Raw genomic sequence first — 14,915 nt, forward strand, 5'->3', positions numbered from 1 at the left:
GATGCAAACATTACTTGGAAATAAGTCCATTGATTTCAGCAGGCTGCATTTTTTTCACAGAATTCTGCTTAAAATGGCTTATTACAATCATTTCCTCTGCCCTAAATGCATGACTGAAATCAGCACAGTTTCCTTCAGAGGAGTGGTTTAAATTCAGATTTTAATGGAACATCAAGAAGGATAAATAATACTATAACTATTTCTGCACAGATAAATTATTATTACATTTTCTTCTGCAAATGTCGTAAGTTCACATCCCAAAAGTAAACTCCCCACACAGAACTTCATTCAAATTGAATGTCATTCCTAGACTACAGTTCAATACATGAATTTGTGTTTTCTTTGACTGCATAAAGTCTATATTTTAATTTTTTGGAACTTGTAAATTAGAATAGACTTTTAGCATGGAAAAAAAATCATTTTTTATTTCATTTTATGATTTATATTGTGCTGACCATATTTAAAATATTTGTGGCTTCCTTAGCGCTTAACAGCAATTTTCAGACCTTTAAAACCACATAATATATTTAGTTATTCAAAGTCAATATACTGGAAAAGTATAATCTTTATGGCATTTGTAAATCCCTTGTTTCCTCCTCTGTATCCTACCTTTTTATCCCTGCTTTTGTTCTTTCTCTTTCACAATGGATATATTTTCTCTAAAATGTTGAATGAAATAAATGTTTACAGGTGGGAAAAGAGAGAGAAGAGAAACATTGTGTAGTATTTTCAAATTGCTTCCCTTTGCATATTTCACTGTGTACGGAAACTGTATCCGAAGCATGCTTTAGAAGTAAATGAGTGGGGGAATGGGAGGGTTGTCCTTTTATGGCCTTACTTCCTCTTGGATTCCATGAAAATAATCACTAGTTTAGCATCTAACAGTGTAGTAGCAGCCATATGTGATAAGCCTTTAATTGAATAAGGATTCTCTAAGCATGCATGGCATTTCATAGCCAGTGCCTAATCAATCTTTAAATTAGGTATTAGGATTATATAATGCTTGCTGAAGTCATGCTCTGCATATTGCATTTATATTTATGTTATCACTAAGCCTATAAAACTACATTCAAGTGTTATATTTCCCCACCCAAATTCTTGCCAAAAGAGGAGGGGGGGGGGGATGAACAAAAGTATTCTATGTAAGTCTGAAACCAACCTCTTCCTTGAGTTTCTTGGAAGTTGCCTCTTTCAAGGCATTGATTTAATGCTTTGTCCTTGTATCACTGCCTGATGGGGAGTGGCAGCAAATTCAGTGCCAACAGCAGCAAAATCAAAGCAAGCTCAGAGCACGCTGACTTCCTCCTGTCTGGCTCCAGTTGGGCTTCACAATTGGTTTAAATTTAGGGAACACAGTAGGCTGAAACAGGGGCTTTCATAGTAGCAGAGGCAACAGAAGCTATTTCCCAAAAGAAAAAAAAGGGCCACTGGGAGTACATGCAGTCTATTGGATCTTTCGTTTTCATGCTAAAACAACTCATTCCAAATTCTACTAACCCAAAAGAATAAACCCTGCTAAGCAATAAATCATAAATGATTATAAATTCAATCAATATCGACACTACCTTGGTTCAGTTATGCAGAATCCATTTAATGCAGGAGATCTGCAATAACAGAATGTGGGATTATTTTCTTACCCCAGAATCCCTAGAAATTCAAGCCCTCCTAAAAGCTTTGCACCCTCTGGCTTGGAAACCTTTTCTCTTAACCCAGAGCTGCACTAGCTATCATGACTCCCCACTGGGATAAAAAAAAAACATATTCCAGGTAGGGCTGCCAACTAGCCTAGAAAAAGCTTGTTATTGTGCTTTTATTCTCTGTAGTAATCTGGCCAAGCTTTCTGGGGAAGAACATGTCTGTTTGCCCACTGCTGCAGATTAGACACAACACTTGGGACCACTTTAAAGGTTGATCATTTAGTTCCTGGATTCACCCCCAATGCAAAACCAAAGTTTAGAGCTGAACCCTAAGGAGTCCTGTTGCGCTTTATTTTTATCTCAGCATGTGGTACTAGAAAGCAAAGCATGACGAGCATTTTGCTTGTACAAAGAGATTAATTGTTCCATCAAATCTTGTTTGTGCCTATATTGCAGATGGTAGAAACCAGGACATCCCGGGATGAAGTGAAGGCACCCCACCCTGCAGGACTGATCTCAATCTTACTGGGGAGGGGGTAGAGAAAATAAAAAAAAGAGAAAGTAGATAAGGAGCAAATGTTCTCTTTTCCTGGTAACACTATGTTTAGGGAGTTGAGAGGTAGGCTTTGCCACCTCTTCAACTGCATCTTAAGTCTTCAGCCTGTTTGTCACCTAGAACAGTGGTTCTTAACCTTTTTGAACGAATCGCCCCCTTGAGCCAATGAGGAAGTTGTCATCGCCCCCCTCCCCCAACATAACCTCTCAATCACAACATAGGAAATAATTCTTCAATTTATGCAAACACTTTTTTTGTTTTCTTTAAAATTGTCATCAGGACATATGATGCAAATAATTTATTTTCAGTCTTTTTCCCATATCTCAACTGTGTGAAAAATTTTGGTGCCACCCGTCACTTTATTCCCAAACTTCGTGATACATGTATTTCATTATTATCTTATTTATTCAAGACACTTAAATGTAATGACCACTGAAAACAAAATTCAATTGCAAGAAAGTGAAATGCCCGAAAAGAAAAACAGTAACATTTAATGATTGAATTACAAATGAAATTTAAGACGCAAAAAGAAATATAAAAAGGGTAGAGGCTGCTGCGCAACGCTCATGAAGATAAGCGACGCATATTCACATCTGTACGGCGTTCTGTACTGAAGCTAGCTGGAGGAACATTTGAAAACACAATTCAATCCACTAATAGCGAGCGATCTGATGTTTTTGTACAACAGATATACAGCAGTTCACTGTATGAAAAAGTCTCAAAAGTGTCCCCAAAACTTCTCGCTCCATCACCCCCATATCGCCCCTTTTTTGTTCCTTTGCCCCCGCGTCGCCCCTTTTTGTTCCATTGCCCCCCTGAAAAATGAAATCGCCCCCTGGGGGGCGATATCGCCCAGGTTAAGAACCACTGACCTAGAACTTCTCGTTCTTGGGGTGGTACTGGAGATTGTTTGAACCCTGTGAAGAGTTATATACATAGGTATATGGATATACTGTATATAAATGCCTTTATATTCTCTCACACACATACATATGAGACTAACTGTAGTTCCATTTGACTGCTATGCCAGTAAGCTCCAAGAGTGAATGGCAATAAAGTTAATGCTGGTAAATAGGAAGAAAATGGCACTGCTAGGATCTGACTTCTGGATAATATTTGGCTGAAGTCTGTCTTTGCAGTACTTCTGTTAAGCTTGCTTGCTTAAAATTTACTTTTAAGAATGATAAATCAGTGTCCTGACTGAAGGTAACCATTAATCAAGAATCCTGAAAGGCTGTGCCAAACATTTCTTCCTAAAATCTGTGCAAAGGTTATGGCACCACCCTTACTCTCATCTTGTTTTCATTGTTTTGTTCCATCCAAGGAAATAAAATTGTCTAAGTGTCTTAGCTTGAACAAATGGCAGGTTAGATTAGCCCATTTGAAGAAATATTGCAGGTATATCTATAAATGGGCAATCATCCTCTTGGATCTGTGTCATCCTGTTCATGGATTCAGTGTTAAAGGGTTTTCAGCTCAGTTTCCTCATCAACATGATAATTCCTTTTAAGTAGATGAATTATGTAATTGTTATTTATTGAATTTATAGTCAGAATCAGTTTAGTGAGATTCTATATTAGACATATACACATGTGTGTAGACCAGTGGTTCTCAACCTTTTTTTTCTGGCGACCCCAGTCATAAGGACGCGCCGCGCATGCGCGCCGCGCCGCCCATGCGTGGCGATGTCCCCATGCGTGCCACACATGCGCGGCAGCGCCCCCATGCGTGGTGCGCATACGTGGCGCATCCCCACACACGGCGCACATATGCGGCGGCGTCCCCATTCGTGGCGTGCATGTGCAGTGCGTCCCCATGTGCGGCGGTGTGCACATGCGCAGTGCGCATGCGTGGCAGCGTGTACATACATGACGCACATGCGCGGCAGTGTGCACGTGCGTGGCGGTGTACATGCACGCGGCGTGCATGCGCACGGCGCACATGTGCGGCACACAAAAAATGGCGGATCGCGTTGTTTGGCGACCCCTGTGAAATGGTCATTCGACCCCAAATGGGGTTGCGACCCACAGGTTGAGAACCGCTGGTGTAGACAGACACAACATACACATTTTCTGCAATATTTATTTTTATTTTTTATTAGTTTGATGCCCATCTCTCTGCAAGGAGATTCTGGGAGGCTTACAACATTAATCCATCCATCCATCCATCTATCTAGATGTGGTGGCTCAGTGGTTAAGATGCTGGGCTTGTCAGTTGGAAAGTCAGCAGCCCAGGTTTGATATCTGAGTGCCATGCACCAGGGTGAGCTCCCATCCTCACCCCATCTCCTGCCAGCCTAGCAGTTTGAAAGCATACAGATACAATGCAACTCACTTAACAACTTCCTTGCTTAGCAACAGAAATTCTGGGGCCAATTATAGTTGTAAGTTGAGGACTATTTGTAATTCCTCTTTTCTTCTTCTTCTTCTTCCCCTTCCCAGTATCACTTATTAGTCACATTCCTTGGAACAAATAGGTTTCATTTCTGACTCTCCTTTTTTTCTTTGTCTTTCAATTGTGTCTGTAGGAAACCCCCTCCCCCCATTCTTAACATTAAGCTTCTAATGCCAATCTTATAAACTTCTATATACTATTCAGCCAATCAACCTAAGACTCGTTCAGGACCTACAAAATCAGGAACATGTGAGTACTGTCATACTAGCAAGATGGCACAGCTCCATCAGTTGATCTATGTGGACGTCCACCACAAGAAGCACGTAACCTCATTTATGCTCAGGATAGATAATTTGGCAGTTCTGGAAAATATCACTATAGAATGGAGGATTTATTCAGGGGAAAGATTTGTGACATCAGTTCAAGCATTAGTATATCAAAGAGAAGAGAATCGCAGATTTGTATTTGTTTAGTTTTGATAATGGCACTGATTTGACTTGTCAAAATTTGGGCAAGGACAAATAAAATCTTTTTGATTTTTACACCATCTGGGAAACCACAGAGTGAAGATATTTTATCCCATTCATAGAGCTAAATTGTATATCTTATGATGGGTTGACTAACCTCACTCACTCTGTGACAGTTTAGCCACAATATTTATAATATCCTACCCCAACCTTCACCACATTCCTATATGATGAATAATAGAATTGTTAACTGAAAACAACCCCCTGTGGCCTTATAAAGCATATTTTTAGTTGCAGATGTTGACTTATTTTAAAACCTGGTCTTTAAGACATTTTGACTGTAGCTTTTCTGCAACAAAGAAACACAACTCCTCTGGAATTTCTCCATGATAATTATTTGAGTAATGGTTATGGTTCATGCATTGTAAGATTTAACAAAATAAACAGAGCCAGTTTGATGTTCTGGTTAAAATGCTGGGCTAGAAATCAGGAAACCGTGAATTCTAATTCTACCTTAAGCATGAAAAACAGTTGAGTGTCTTTGAGCCAATCTTTCACTTTTTTCCCAACTCACCTCACAGGGTTTCTGTGGGGAAAATAGGAGGAAGGAGTATTAGGCATGTTTGCCACTTTGATTTATTTTTGAAGTAATAAGATAAAAAAAATCTAATAAAATAAAGTGAGAGTCAAAACATTTTGCAGCCTAGAGGGAAACTCAAATTTTCCTTTGGCTCAGAATTGGACAAAGCTAGCTACTGAACCTTGGTTTCATCACTACTGATGTGATGGTGAATAAACTAGGTGTTATGGTTCCGGCTAATGAAACACTTCAAAGAACTTCCAGGCATTTATTTTCCTAAAAGTCAGTGATTGTTACAAAATGTCGGCACATGCATAACGGAGGGATGCTAGGATCTAAGTTCTCTTTGAGCAGTTAAATTATCAGTATGTCCCCTCCCTAAATTAGCTGTCATATATCACATTATCCAATTAGTGTGAAGGTCAAAGGTTTTCTTCCTCTTTCTTTCCAGGGCTTTACCCCCACCCCACTTCTGCTCTGTATTAACCCCATAAATACCAGACAGGTCTGCATATTGTCAAAAGCAAGAATATACAATATTTGCAGCATTGACACTAGATGCAGTAAAAGCCACTTGGCACATGCACCGTGAGCATTTCAGTATGCGCTGCCTGATTTAGTCATCCTGCTCAACTTAATAGTAGGACCAGTCCTGGCCATCCTCCTGTAGCAAACTTCCATCCCCCTCTCCCCTGCCCAGTGTTTTGTGTTTATGCATTGAATGAAAAGTTATAATTCCCCAAAGAAAAGGTCAAAAACCTTTGCTATTGCAGAAACAGGTACTGTCTGAAGCTCCAGGTCTTCTTTCTATTATTATACAAAATGTATTGGTAGTATTAAGTAGAAGAGTAGAAAAAAAAATAACATCCATTTTCTCAAAGGGCAAGTTCAGATCAGATCGTTTGGAGTTGCGCAAATGGATTCTGACTTATTTCAGGAAGACACTTTGACTTCAGAAGCTCATCCATAACTCTGCAAGCAAAAAGAGCACCAGGCACCCACCAGAGACTCATAGTGAGGGTCTTCTAATTCTCTACTGAGCACACTTATTGCACATCTGCTTCAAAAAAGAGCAGGCACTATTTTTTCTTGCAGAGAGCAGTCCTATGTGCTCATTAGGGGATTCATTCTTAGCAGTTTTCCATTCTTTCTAGACCTTTTCACCACCTGTAGTTTGGCATGTTCATTCCAAGGGAAGGGAGGAAGCCAACTTATTTGGATAACCCAAAGAAAGTTTTGGTAGCCAAGATGAGCATAGCTAGTTTAAGCCTGCAGAAGCCTGGTTTTAAAGTATAGGTTATGCCTTGGAGGAAGGAGTAAATTACTGCATGCACTAAGATAAGATGGAGGAGGGGATGCTTTAGTCCTTTCCTTACCTCCTATTTCTCTAGCTGGGGATATTTGTAGAAGCCAGCAGGGAGAGAAATATCTGCTGGAGGAGAATGAAGATAGAATTAAGCACAGAACAAAGGTCAAAAGTGGTCTTAAGTGAATTGCCATTCTGACCATGTGCCCAGGGATTAAAGTCATTGTAAAGTAGAACAATATCAGTTGGAGCCAAGCCAATAATTTTAAAAGATCAGTGCCAAGAGATGGTGCTACCACTGCCCTATCACCTCTGTTGTGACTGAAAACAGAGCCTGCCAACAACCCTTGCCTCCCAGCGCTACCAGGAAATTGTCAAGGTCCCCAATTTATCTTGTTCCTTTTTTACTGGACAGATTAGCATCTTTCCAAACAAAGTGCTAGTTTGTAGTCATCAACTATCCCCTCCTAACCTCCTGAGAGTACCTATTTGCTCTCCAAAACGTTATTGGAGGTACAAAAAAGATGCTAGGTTCTCATCTATTTTTCTAGTATTAAAAGTGTCCTTTAAACATTGACAGATAAGGGAAGAAATGTAGCAAGCAACAAAGAGAGAACTCTATAGGCACTGATGTCTCCTAGGACCATCTTGTGGTGTTAAATGTACATTAGACATTTCAGATTTTCTGCTACTTCAGATTTTCATTTTTTTCTAATTATTATTACTACTTATTATCCTGCAGAGTCCAAAATACAAATCTGGTTACAAAACTGTCATGTGAGAGACACAGGACTAAAAGGAAAGAATGGATGCTACTTACATTCTCTCATGAGTGAAATTCACATTTTAAGCTTTTCCATGTGGGGTGGGGTGAACTCTTACTGCATGAGGGTCAGTGGAACATATTAAGCCTTGTAATTTGCCAGTGAGTGAATATCATAGGAGATGCACATGACCAAGAGGAACAATGGCTCCAGTAAGAGTCAAATATATGACATTTTTCTTTATGGAGCCTACAAATCTGTGAAAAATCCATAAAGTTTGTTCGACTTAGGCTAACTTGGAGCTCCAGCCATGTGCCAAAGAGGAAGCAGTTTACAGATTCAGAATAAAATAGAAATACAAACTAGAAAATTAGGATATTTCAGGGTAATTAATTAGTTTATTATTTAAACTAGTGCGTATCTGTGAATATATATGTTTATAAATCCATACATACAGAGAGAGAATACTGTTGGACTTGCTTAGAAGGGAAGAGAACAGAATACATTAATTAATTAATTAAAATAGATGAAAGCCTGGTATCATTAATTATGAGCTGCATAACATAATATAGTTTTTGGTGGCTTATTCTTGTTCCAGAGAATATCCCAATTATCTTCAGGCTGGAAACAAATCCATATCTGGCATGGCACTATCCCCTTTGCATCATTGATCTCTAAACACTGTATTCCTTGGTCCCAAACTCATGCCTGTCTCTGAACCGTCTCCTTTTTAAACTACATGATGAAATAATCTCACTAATATTTGTAATGATCTGGTCTGAAATATGAGCCTCTATTTCCTGATATTCAGTATGGTGCAGAATTTCTACTGTAGAGTCTTCTCTTCTCTGCACACAAGCACTTGGTGGTGAATAGCCCGAATCGCCCAAACCAGCTACTTTCTAAGCAAGTGGATGTATTAGAAGTCTACAGGTTGTCTTCGTCTTACAAGCCTGGAATTACAGTTGTAAGTCATGGTGGCCATTAAATGGGATACCACATGACCGTGCTCGATTTAATGAACTTTTTTATAGCAGTTGTTAAGAATACACAGCAGCCATTAAGCAAATGCCACAGCTGTTAAGCAAACCAATTATATTCAATATACATTTTTTGCTGGAAACCAGAAAATGTCAAAAATTATGGTCATGTGATCGCTGAATGCTGCAAGTGGCCATAAGTGTGAGCCGGTGGCCAAGTGCCCAAAATGTGATCATGTGACTGCAGGGTGTGTGTGTGTGTGAATCAGAACTTCAAAACCAAGTCATAAGTACTTTTTGAAGGTAATTTCGAGTAGTTGCTAAGTGATTAGTCATTAAACGGTCATTAAAACTGCCTGTATTGTTGACTCTCTTGCTTTTGGTATTCACTAGGGACTATTTACTTGATTAAGCAGCTTTTCTATTTTTATTCCAAACTAATATGAAAACCATAAGGGTTGGGGCACTGATTCCTCTCTGGGTAAAATAGTCACATGAGTAATCTTACTTCAACCCCAGCAGTTATGTTTTCCTCATCTAAAGCTAGATTAGCAATACAAGGAAGGCTCATGAATACCACCCCACCACCCACAAATATCCAGCTCTCACTTTCTACCCGGCTCCTGTTTCAGTTTGGGACACTTTGCAAAAAAACACTCATCTCACGGAGCCATAGAATCAAATGTGGGCTTGCAATTCGTTGGAATCTTTCACTTCCTCCTGATTTGAAAATTATAGCTGATGGCGAAACTATAGGTAGTTGTATCACATCATATACAAACTGGAAACACTACAAATAAGGAAGAGGCAGAGTATGTTTCCTGTCATTTCAAGCAGTCTGTCCTAATTGAAATTCTTGAAAAACGTGTTTGCTGGAGGAAGGCAGCAGTAAGCACATGCCTTCCAGCGCTGAACAACTAGCACAGTTGATAGATTGCACCACTTCTAGGTATTCATATAAACAATCACAGGCAAGTCTGTTAAGACATATTTCTGATTAAGATTTGATCACTGCCTGAATATATCAGATTCCTAGAGACTGTGTTAATTGTGTTAGTAAATTTTGCCAATTTACCCTCCAGCTCCGTTGGAAGCTTTGCTTAGATTCTGGATGAAAGCTGGCACTGGAGCTTTCAAATAAAATTCCATTTTGCAATGTATGCAGGCAATTTTTTGTAAAATGGCAGGTATTTTTTTTTTTTTTGAGGAGATGGATGTTCATTTTATTTCATTTTTTTTTCATTCTAAGTTCTAAAGTTGCCCAGGAGGAATCATTGGAAGCTTATCACATATTACAAAGGAGCTCAGATCAATTGGTTCTTGGTTTGTATGTAGTTGTGTCTTACTTCTTGTTGTTGTTAACATTATACTGATTTCTTGGCTCAAAAAAACCAAAACATTTTGTTTCCAGGCAGCAGGGCGAGAGATTTGGGACAGTATTTGGAGCAAAAATAATACCTTGGATCATGTAAATGAGTTGAAATATGATGGTTTATGTATTACCCTCACTTTTTAAATTAAAAAGATACGTGTTTTCCCCACTGATTAAATTAAAAGGAACGGTTCTTAGAAAACAGCCAAGAATTTTCAGATTGGTCAAAACTTTGATAGAGAAATGACTAATCTGGAAGCATCTGTGGGTGGCAAAAAAACTAGGACATCCAGTTTGCTTACACCCAGTGGTCATTTTTGCAGCACAGATATGGTAGCTTCATCTTGTCCTAAATTTAGTTGGCAGATTAGTTGTACAGGTAGTCCTCAACTTACAACATTTAGTTCATTTAGTGACCAGTCGAAGTTACAACTGAGTTCAAAAAAGTGACTTCTACGCGTTTTTCACACTTAACGACAATTGAAGCATCCCCATGGTTACATGATCAGAATTCAGATTGCTTGGCAATCAGTTCATATTTATGACAGTTGCAGTGTCCTGGGGTCACGTTACCAGCTTTTGCAACCTTCTAACAAGCAAAGTCAATGGGGAATCCAGATTCACTTAACAACCATGTTACTAACTTAACAAATGCAATGATTCACTTGACAAATGTGGCAAGAAAATTCGTAAAATGGGGTAAAACTCAACAAATGTTTCACTTAGCAACATAGATTTTGGACTCAATTATGGTCATAACTCAAGGACTACCTGCAGTACCATCCAACAAATTTGAGTTACTTTTTGGAATCTTAAGTTTTTTCCATTATTAGCAAGGGAAAAGCAGTATAGAAAAATTAAATATATATCTCAGTTTGTTTGTTGTGGTATTATTTAATCAAATAACCAAGAAGTTCTATAGCAGTGGTTCTCAACCTTTCTAATGCCGTGACCCCATAATACAGTTCCCCATGTTTTGATGACCCCCAACCACTTATACATCACCGGGTGCCAGGGGCGTGGCCAAAGAAAAGGGGAAAAAAATGGCGGACAGCCTTGTTTGGTGACCCCATGAAATGGTCGTTCGACCCCAAATGGGGTCCTGACCCACAGGTTGAGAACCACTGTTCTATAGGCTTTCGTTTTGTGCCCTTGGAACCATACTATTAAACAGTATTCTTAATCTTCTTTGATACCCCTATACTCCATGTTTGGGATTGTAATCCATTTCCATCTGTAGTGGCAAGTGGGAAAGACTTGCAAGATTGATGTCAGCCTTACCAAATAGACCAGATAGGAAACAGAGTCAGATAAGATAATTCTACCTTATTATAAAGCTACATTAACAGGGTCTTGCAAGTTTGAAAATATAGCTCTCCCACCATCTTCTTTATACGCCAAGAAACCAGGGAGGTCCCTTTTGAGCCTCTTGGCCTGCCCACTATCTAGCTGCAGGCTATGCTGTCTCTTATCTGACTGTTCCCTAGATATCATCTCTTTGCCCCATCTCCCAAGGTCTTTCCCACATACCACTAGACACCTCAGGCATATTTCTGAGCTTTAATTTTTTTTTCTAATTTCATTGGTCTCTTAAGTCAGTTCTTCCTAGTGCTAGTAGCTGTGTTGTGCTCTGCTGTTTCCACTACTTTCTTTCCTTGAACCACCTGCTTTGAACATCCAGAGTTACTGTTGAGTTGAGAGAGATAGGTTTAAGTACAGAATAAATACATTAAGCCTCACTGAGATTTTTTTGGGAATATTTTTGAAGCTAAAGAAGTGGAACATTATGCCACTGGATTTAAGAAACATTAACTAGGTTTTTATCAGGGGTCACAGAATGGATGCTGAATTAGCACAGAAAGCTTGCTGGTTGTCTATCACTGCACTGAAGTGTAATTTATTTAACTATTGTTTGTTACACGGGAAGCAAGGCAGCTAATTTGGATAATGCATATGGCTGGAAGATAGAAGACTGTGAATTCTAATTCTGTCTTAAGCATGAAGCCAGCAATGGGAAACCATCTCCAAACTTATTACAGGCAAAATTGCATGGAATTGTCTATGCAATAGCTAGGAATAAACTGACTCAGAGGTGCGTGTGCACATGAATGAGAGCCAATTATGATTTCATATTACATCTGAATTCAACCAGCAAATGGTCAAAAGATCAGCCAGTATGTTTCCATCTGGGGCATTTGACCCTAGATCTAGCTTGTAATCGCTAGCTTTGGACTAGATGTAATCATTATATCATACTCCCTCTCCATGAGGCTGTCAGACTATTTCAGCAGATAAATCAAAATGTTGGAAAGTGTTATCTGAAAATTGCCAGTTTAGCAGAGAATCTTCACAGAGATTTCTTTGGGTTTGTTGAAGATAATACTATTGGACAGTGGTTAGTAAAAGTTAGACTTCAAGCCTATATGAATAAATAAGATCAGAAGCATATGGCATAAGGCAGGGGTCTTCAAACTTGGCCGCTTTAAGACTTGTGGACTTCAATTCCCATGCTGGCTGAGGAATTCTGGGAGTTGAAGTCTACAAGTCTTAAAGCAGTCAAGTTTAGAGACCCCTGGCATAAGGGATATGGAAGATGTTTCGTTCCTTAGCTAACTGAAATACCATACATTGCCCAAGTAATAATAATTTTCTGGAATTTGTTTCTTTGTGGAAGTGTCAACTAGGATAACTTTTCTATTTACCATTTCTCTTTGGAGGCAGTCTATGGTCTGTCATTTTCCCTCGTCTCAATTACATTTTGTGTATTAGCATGTCATAAGATCGTTAAGTGTAGAACAACTAATTGGCAGTGTGACTTTTTCCTATTTTTAACTAGTTTTAAACAGAGCTTATCATTTGTAAATAATAATAATCTTGATCATTACATTTGTTCTAATTAAACAATGAGACATGTCAAGAGTACAGTAATCATGAGATAATCACATCGGTGGCATAATTATCTGGTACAGGGCACAGCCAAGTATCTCTAATGCTATTGAGTATGATTTTCTTGTGATAACTGCACCCGGTAGGTTGTCTAATTTTAATCATAAAATCAAATTATTTTTATTAATATGAACAAGGGTGGTTGTGGGGGAAGCTGCCCTTTTCTTCTGATGGAAGACGAGAAAGCTGATGGCCTCCTATGCCTAGCAGGAATTTCAGGTGGGTTGATAGATATGAATAACTCTGGACTTAATATGTCTGGCTCTGCATGAAGTGGAAAAAAGAGGGTCATATCAGCTACACTGAGGAGCAATGCTGCATACAAGAATAGCTAGGACAAAATCTCTTTTATTATAAACTTTGAGTTGGTATTACTTGTGTTGTCATTGCAGTAGTTTCCAATCAATAATACCCTTCTCAATGATATATACCAGTGGTGGCGAACCTATGGCACGGGTGCCAGAGGCAGCACTCGGAGCCCTCTCTGTGGGCACACATGCTGTTGCCCCAGCCTTGCCTCCCCCCATGACCCTCTCCTCACCAGCAGCCCCCCTGGAGGAGAGTCGCCCCCAAGTGTGGCCCACATGGAGCAGCACAGCCAAGGAAATGGCAGCCAGGCAGCGTAGACAAGACTCTGCCCTCATGCCCCATCGTGCACAATTGATGCTGTGGGGCAGGAGCAGAGGGTGTGGCCACCATGGTGCTGCAGGGCTGCTTGGATGATCTGTGGTGGGCCCTGGAGGCGGTGAGTGGCCCTGCAGGCAGGCAGGGTAGGGGTAGAGTGGGGGCGTGGCCAGTTTTTGGGCACTCGGTCTCTAAAAGGTTCACCATCACTGATATATACTGTATATAAGGTTGCGCAGCCTTCTGTCATTAGGGCTGTCAGGTTCATCTTTGAAACTTTGGTTTACCTTTGTTTTGTTTTATTTTGCCAGGGCCAGTTCTATTCTACAGCTTATTTAGATGTTGTCTCTTTAATTTACAAAAGATGGAACAATGAAGCATCGGTTTCTCTACCTTCTGCCTTACCCCTTACAGCCTGGATAGGTCAATTAGCTGTTATATTAATGAGCTACTGCAGTTTGATGCCAATTTACCTAAGCAGATTGGTGTTCCTATTTAATAAGCTAAGAGGAAACCAAAATTCTCCATTTTAGATGGAATAGCTAATTGTAACTAGAGGCAAACAGCTTTCTTCTTAATATGCACAAGAAGAAAACATTTAGCTTCCTTGTTCGACCACAACTCCTAATGGTATGGCAAGTTAAGAGTGAACATCCTGATTGGCTAATATGTAGTAGATAACCCCCAAGAATGACACTGTGATCTGCAAAACCCAGGACTGTGTCTTTACTTTGAGCAGCCCATACACATTTTCCTTCAAATTCCGCAGTGCAGTGTAAGATAAAGTAGCCGGGCCAGTCCTACTGTGAGGCATGTGTCAGAACCAGAAGGGTATGCCTAGCAATCTGTTTTCAACCAACTCACTCAACTAAACAGCAGTCCTTGGGTGCAATGAAAGAAGCTGCCCCATTGTAACTAATAGTTGGCTTTGGGGCTTGAAATGAGGACTGAGAAGCCATCTTGTCCCACAGACGTTACTTGATTGGGATGACAGGAGCCTTAGATTGGCGAATGCAAGTTTGGCTTAAGGGAGGTTTAAGTTATTCCTCTGTAACCACTGCCACCAAGCAATGGAATTATCTATGATATCCGGACACATAATTAAGTGCCTAACGAAATACCCAGTTAGTGGCAGTTGCTATGCTTCAAGACAAGCAAAATTGTAATATCCCTTCAAAAAGCTCTGAAGCAGAACAATATTCAGTGATTGTGCCTACTCTTTCATCATATTCATAATCATTACTCTAGTGGTTAATCTTTTGCCTTTTTCAAGTAGCTTGCAAAGGGAT

The 14,915-nt window shown here is 39.6% G+C and overlaps 1 protein-coding gene across 1 annotated transcript in view; it reads left to right on the forward strand.

Moving 5' to 3' along the window:
* The window catches only part of TMEFF2 (transmembrane protein with EGF like and two follistatin like domains 2), a 281,771-nt gene that overhangs the window by 3,522 nt on the left and 263,334 nt on the right, over nt 1-14,915 (forward strand). The window lies entirely within an intron of this gene.

The sequence above is a fragment of the Crotalus tigris genome, unplaced genomic scaffold (genome assembly GCF_016545835.1).
Source record: "Crotalus tigris isolate CLP2741 ecotype Arizona unplaced genomic scaffold, ASM1654583v1 scf7180000018515.689212, whole genome shotgun sequence".
Lineage (NCBI taxonomy): Eukaryota > Metazoa > Chordata > Lepidosauria > Squamata > Viperidae > Crotalus > Crotalus tigris.